Genomic DNA, 7363 nt, shown 5'->3' with positions numbered 1-7363 from the left:
ATTTTTGTCCTTTCTATTTCTAGCAATAGTTTTCAAAAACGTTCAATTTGGAAGTAGCCTATTGACATGAACAGGGCGCTTCCCAATAAAACCCAGATAGAAGGAACTGTCCACGACCCCGTGGTGCTGAAACACCGCTGATGCGCCACGATTCTACCAGTGGGAGAGCTGGCAGGTGCGCTATTTTAAGTGCTGCCATTTAGTGTCGTCAACCGCTCGCGTCATTTGATCGCTGTGGCTTGAGGCTACAGCCAACCCAAATCTAGAGGAGCCTACTCTAACTGCAAACTAGCATCCTGATGCGGGATAGGTTCAAACCTTCGTAAAAATATATGGCAACTATATTTAGGTCGAATTTGACTCATTTACAATAACTTTTGAACTATAACTTATTATCTATAATAACTTGTTATTGGGACATATACAATACCAATTGTAATCTCGTTGACTCAAACGAGTTACTCTTTGAAGAGGCATACTGTTGAATAATGAAATGCATGTGCTTGGGTATTCTGTGTATGTTTGTGCGTGTGTGTGTGTGTGTGAGTGGAGGGGGGAATAACCTTTTCCGCTGTATACAGAAGGGACTGTCAGGTTGTCAGTAATGTACTCCCTAGGGGTGATGGTGACCTAGCTAGTCTTCTTTGGGCCCTCAGACCATCTTCTCTGACCGGAGTCCTGCAGTTTCTAATGCAAGGTGCACGGCGTTGTTGTGAGGAGATTTTGCTGTAGACTTTATTTAGCCTCGGGGTGTGCGTAGGGTACCCACTCAAACACTGTCACCTCCTCTGAGACCGCCTGTTGCTAGGAGACCTGGGCCACCGTCGCTGAATAGTGAGGTTGGTGAGGGGAGCATGAGGAACTATTAACTAACTACTTATTGTTACTACTACTACTAACTAATTATCGTTACATTTACTTACTACTTATTATCAGTACTACTACTAGGCTTACTAACTATTTACTATTATAACTATTACTACTACTTACCACTTACTAACAATTTATTATTATTACTACTACTACATCTAATTCTTGTTACTACTACTTGTGCTACTTATTATTATTATTATTACTAACTACTGTTTTATCCGTTTATTATTACTACCCAGAAAGCTGTCTGGAGGGGTAGTGGGGACACACAGAGAGCTGTCTGGAGGGGAGTAGGGGCACACAGAGAGCTGTCTGGAGGGTAGTAGGGGCACACAGAGAGCTGTCTGGAGGGGAGTAGGGGCACACAGAGAGCTGTCTGGAGGGGTAGTAGGGGCACACAGAGAGCTGTCTGGAGGGTAGTAGGGGCACACAGAGAGCTGTCTGGAGGGGAGTAGGGGTACACAGAGAGCTGTCTGGAGGGGAGTAGGGGCACACAGAGAGCTGTCTGGAGGGGAGTAGGGGCACACAGAGAGCTGTCTGGAGGGGAGTAGGGGTACACAGAGAGCTGTCTGGAGGGGAGTAGGGGCACACAGAGAGCTGTCTGGAGGGGAGTAGGGGCACACAGAGAGCTGTCTGGAGGGGAGTAGGGGCACACAGAGAGCTGTCTGGAGGGGAGTAGGGGTACACAGAGAGCTGTCTGGAGGGGAGTAGGGGCACACAGAGAGCTCTCTGGAGGGGAGTAGGGGCACACAGAGAGCTGTCTGGAGGGGAGTAGGGGTACACAGAGAGCTGTCTGGAGGGGAGTAGGGGCACACAGAGAGCTGTCTGGAGGGGAGTAGGGGCACACAGAGAGCTGTCTGGAGGGGAGTAGGGGTACACAGAGAGCTGTCTGGAGGGGAGTAGGGGCACACAGAGAGCTGTCTGGAGGGGAGTAGGGGTACACAGAGAGCTGTCTGGAGGGTAGTAGGGGCACACAGAGAGCTGTGTGGAGGGGAGTAGGGGCACACAGAGAGCTGTCTGGAGGGTAGTAGGGGCACACAGAGAGCTCTCTGGAGGGGTAGTAGGGGCACACAGAGAGCTGTCTGGAGGGTAGTAGGGGCACACAGAGAGCTGTGTGGAGGGGAGTAGGGGCACACAGAGAGCTGTCTGGAGGGGAGTAGGGGCACACAGAGAGCTGTGTGGAGGGGAGTAGGGGCACACAGAGAGCTGTGTGGAGGGGAGTAGGGGCACACAGAGAGCTGTCTGGAGGGGTAGGAAGGGCACACAGAGAGCTGTCTGGAGGGGGAGTGGCTGTTGTTTTTTTTCTGCTACTCTGGGTGAATCAGATGTTCCCCAAGGCTCTGATGAGAGAAGGAGAGAGAGAAAGAGAGAGAGGGGGGGAGGGGGGAGGGAGGGAGAACATTAACAAAAAGCCTGGTGTTCTTTGAGAGTCTAAATGAATGGGGTAGTACTTCCCTGGGAGACAGTACTCTCCCTCAGACAGGATCCCAAGTTGTTTTCAGACCACAGGGATCATAGTGTTTAAAAGCAGACCTATGCCAGTATTAATCTATTTCTAGAATTCCTTGATGCAGAAATGCTCTTGCATTGTAAGCAGGCTGCCCCTTACGTTAAGTGCAGTAAATAAAGAACAAGCTAACAACAAAACAGGAAGCCGTGATGATGTTTTAATATGGTTGTATATAACTTTTGATTGGAGAAGTGACTACCAGTGCTTGTTCAACCACTGATGTGCATGTTAAGGGACTTGTTCATGTGACATGTCCACTGTTGCACACACATCACATTATCTCCAGCAAGCAGAGTGACAGTTACCAAGGCAATGCATTAGGAAATCAGTAAACCTGCAAACAGACTCTGACAGTGTCCATCCCTCCTCTGAGCCACTCCCCTCCACCCACCCCTCCTCTGAGCCCCTCCACCCACCCCTCCTCTGAGCCACTCCCCTCCACCCACCCCTCCTCTGAGCCCCTCCACCCACCCCTCCTCTGAGCCCCTCCCCTCCACCCACCCCTCCTCTGAGCCCCTCCCCTCCACCCACCCCTCCTCTGAGCCACTCCCCTCCACCCGTCCCTCCTCTGAGCCCCTCCACCCACCCCTCCTCTGAGCCCCTCCACCCACCCCTCCTCTGAGCCCCTCCACCCACCCCTCCTCTGAGCCCCTCCACCCACCCCTCCTCTGAGCCCCTCCACCCACCCCTCCTCTGAGCCCCTCCACCCACCCCTCCTCTGAGCCCCTCCACCCACCCCTCCCCTGGTCGTCTCCCTTTTAGACTGTGTAGTTCACATAGTTCACATGGTGTGACATGGATGCTAGTTTTCACAATGTTTCTGGAGACACAGCAGTCAAGCATGTTTCATGATTATAATATTGGTGTTCATTTTTAACTCAAGGAAAACAACAACAAAGAATTCCTATTGTAAAAGGTCAAGAAATGTGAAATATCAGCCCCCCTCTGCACCTGTGTACTGTGTGACTGTGTGTATGTGACTGTGTGTGTGCCTGTGTGTTTATCTGAATGTGTGTGTGACTGTGTGTGTATGTGAATGTGTGTGCCTGTGTGTGTGACTGTGTGTGTGTGTGTGTGTGTGTGCTTGCAGCTAGACCTCCCACAGATTCCGTACAGACATGACAGTGTGACTTACCATCACCTCAATGATCCAGTAACATTAGACACAGAGAAGGGACTTCCGACAGATACCTGTCACGGACTTGTTAATCTCTTTTAGCCTATACAGGCAAGCGTGATGAAATCTCACACAAAGCCCTTTGTTTTTGTGTTTAGACATTTTTTACAGAGGCACTGGCCCCTGTAGGCCCCTGTGTAGAACCGCCACTGACTAGGACTGTGACTGCGAAGGAGAGGAACCAATTCGACTTGGTTTCATTTGACTTACAGTTTTTCCTCGATTGCTAACATACATTTCTTGAATGTACGTTTTCTCAAAACTCTAAACACATATTTTGATGCTCACACCTTTCTAACCAGACACTTGACTTTTGACCCAAAATTAAACATTGTGGTCAAAACCATATTATATGTCGTAGAAACCAACCTTTGCATTCAAATTAGACACAAAACCATCAAATACTATCAACCTTCTGAATACCCTTTACATGCTTGCTGGGAGAAATTGATAAACTATTATAAAAAGGTGTTTATTATCCAATTTCTATAATATGACCCTGAATTTCCACTGTTCCACTCCATCAGTCTGATACCATGTGAATCGTGCAATCACACAAATACTGCAATTGTCCTTCTTACAGACTGTTCCATTTTCCACTCAAACATTCTACAGTACAATACAACAATTACTTGTTGAACTATCATGCTTGTAACAACTAGCGGCCATAGTAATGTACTGAAAGTCACCAACACAAATTTGCCAAAAGGGAATTTGCGGAAAAAAGAAAGAGGCCTGAGAAAACAAGGAAATAAACCGAGAGTGTTTCCCCCCCAGGTAGGAGGGTTAGATACGCTTCATTCCAGACAATCGATGCAGCTCTAAAACGGCTCAGGTTTGGCTTTGCTCTCAGTCCAGCTTCCCTCTCTTCTCCCTTAATGTCATTCCGTACTGCTAGTGGCTCACCAGAATGTTCTGGTGCTGCCCCCTAGTGACGCCCACTGTGCATCTGTCACGCTGCATTTAGGATTGCGTGGATGTAGAATCACACAAAACTTACAATAAAACTACTAGTGCAGGGGCATGATGCAGCCAATGATTAAGATGTTGGTTACTGTAGTTGATTCAGTGTTAACTTAATTGGAGTTTGTGGACATGGGTAAAAGCGTTTCACAGTTTGATATATATATATATATATATATATATATATATAACTGTGCATCCACATGGATTAACAGTTAACCTGTTAATTCATTACGGTAACTTAACAAAATTGACGGATCTATACTGAAAATAAATTATATCCACTTTATTGTATTGCTGTTGGCTAGCCAGCATTTTATCCATAAGAAGTAGTGCTGACTGTCAACACTGACACAACACAGGTTGGATTACCACCTTTCAAAGGGTTTTCTTTATGGATGACATCAGGTGTGATGTCGATGAAGTACTGTGGTCTAACAGGGAGGAGAGACTGGAAGCCCAATGAGAGCCTAATATTTAATGAGATTAAAACGATAATAAACATGTTTTTCTCAAATGAAGACTGTTGGTTGAAGAGTGACAACAAGATGACAACAACATAGACAACAAGGCTGCACAACTATACATGCTGAGCGTGTCTCTGCACACCTGCACATGGCATTAAGAAAGCCGGCTAAACCAAGTTTAGGCAACAAAATAATCTATATATATATTTTGAACAAATTAACAAATTATTCTGTCCTTTCTTCTGCAATCCTTCTCTCATCTCCTTCTCTATCCTTTTCCCCTGCTCTCCACTCCATCCCAAATGCTGGATAAATAAAACCAAATAAAACCAAACCAAGTAAAATATACCTTTCAGGCGTGAGGAAACTAGAAATACCGTTGTCTACGTAGTAGGCCTATCCCATAATACAGTCACATTAATTCGATTTTGAAGACCAGCACCTTTTAACAGGAGGAAGAACTGTCGTCTTTAGATTGACCACCGGAGAGCGGCAGAGTACCATTATGTAAAAGCGCCTGACTGATGCACGGCCTTAACTCCACCAGCAGAGGGCGAGTGGCCTCTCTCTCCATCAAGGTGGACCTGTCTGTGAAGAAAGGGCAGCTTAAAAGAACGACGTGATGTTTGAAGGTTCCTTAAGCCTTTTCTGCCCGTTTGGGGAAACTATAACAGAAAAATCAAGTTTGTGGTGGTAAACTGCTAGGCCTGTGATCTTGACCTTAAACAGTGGACAGACACAAACACACCATGGGGCTTTTACACAGAGAAGCACTCCCCCCCCCCCCCCCCACACACACACACACATGGAGATTCATGTAAACACACACACACATAAAAACACAAACTGATTAAACTTGGGTTTTCCATGCATACACAGGAAAATGTCATTTTTGTTTAATCTAGATGACTTGTAGGTTGTTGCCTTTATGCATACAATCATGCCCCGCATCAGCCTCCGTACATAATGAAAAGAGCTTATCAGGATTCTGGCCCCAGGGTGACGTCGATTTTCTCTATTTCCTGCAAGGACTTCGCTGGGAATAAAGCGAATGCCACTTTAAGCATGTGACCAACCGGAATCACCGCGGACAACGTGTGCCGCCGCTTCTTCTGGAACTGAACAATGACTCAGAGAGAATAAAATGAAGAGTTCAATTGGGAAGCGATTAAAATGAATAGAAGCCATGGCCAGATAAGACACATACTATTTCCTCATCTATTTAACATTCATTGAATTGAATAATCCGCTCTTATTATCGTAAATAGTCTGCATATTTACCCTGAATATGCTAATTTATGTTAGCTTCAAGCGCTCCATGACTTAATATTTTTTCATCAATATATGCATATCTCTCCTTGATTCCTATAGGCTATACTGTAGCTATTTGAAGAGAGTAGGTGGGGATTGAAAAAGAGGAAGAGAGAGAGGAAGAGAGAGATCTGTTAGTCCTCATTGTTTGTGTAACTTTCCCCTGGGCCAAGCCAGTTACATTTCAATCAAAAGATTCATTGTAAAGTCATTATACCAAACTAGGCACTGATAATTGGCTGTCACTTTGCATAGTGTCTGCACTCTAGCTGTGGGGCAAATGACTACGGTCTTATCTCTCACTTTTAAGGGAAAATAATGGACAATTTATCATTTATCTTCGCAGCGAAATAATAACAAGTTAAATGTCATTCCCCGTGTCGTGCCTTTCAAATAGAAATGTTGGCTTGCATGGCCTCGTTACCCAGGCTAAGAGGAGAGAAGATACATTTATAAAAAGCTACATGAAACCCGAAATAATTTACATTTCCTGGCTTGACTATAACGATTGCATGGACAAATAAATAAGGACAGACGTTTTTCTTTAATCAACATAATGGGGCATAGGGAATTTGCATTTTGTCAGCAAATTAATGTTTCCATCCTGGTTGGTTGATGAACACCTTATATAAAAGTTGAACACATTGCCATACATCAAGACCCGTTATGTAAATAGCTCATTATTTGAAGGCAAAAACATTAACTTGATTGAAGTCGTATATTGAGATTCGTCGGCTAATTCAGTTGATTTAGTTATTCAGTTATGTTCTTCTCTTGTAGGCCTATATCCTATATAGGCTAATTGAACAAAATTGCGGCCTTGGCAAATCAGAGATGATAACATGCCATCATAATTTCTCATTTAGGCAACTCCTCGATTGATCTAATCAATTCATTCATCAAGAAAAGCTTAAATGTATAGGCTATAGGCCTGTATAGTTATAGTCAAGGGTCTAGCTGGCAGGAACAAAGGCCTACTCCCTTGAATTTAACAATGTTGTCCTTCATTTTAATCATCCAATATAGGATAATGGGAGCGTGAAAGAGGGCATTACTCGTGTC

Source organism: Osmerus mordax, chromosome 9 (genome assembly GCF_038355195.1).
Source record: "Osmerus mordax isolate fOsmMor3 chromosome 9, fOsmMor3.pri, whole genome shotgun sequence".
Taxonomy (NCBI): domain Eukaryota; kingdom Metazoa; phylum Chordata; class Actinopteri; order Osmeriformes; family Osmeridae; genus Osmerus; species Osmerus mordax.
This window is presented reverse-complemented; position numbering follows the sequence as displayed.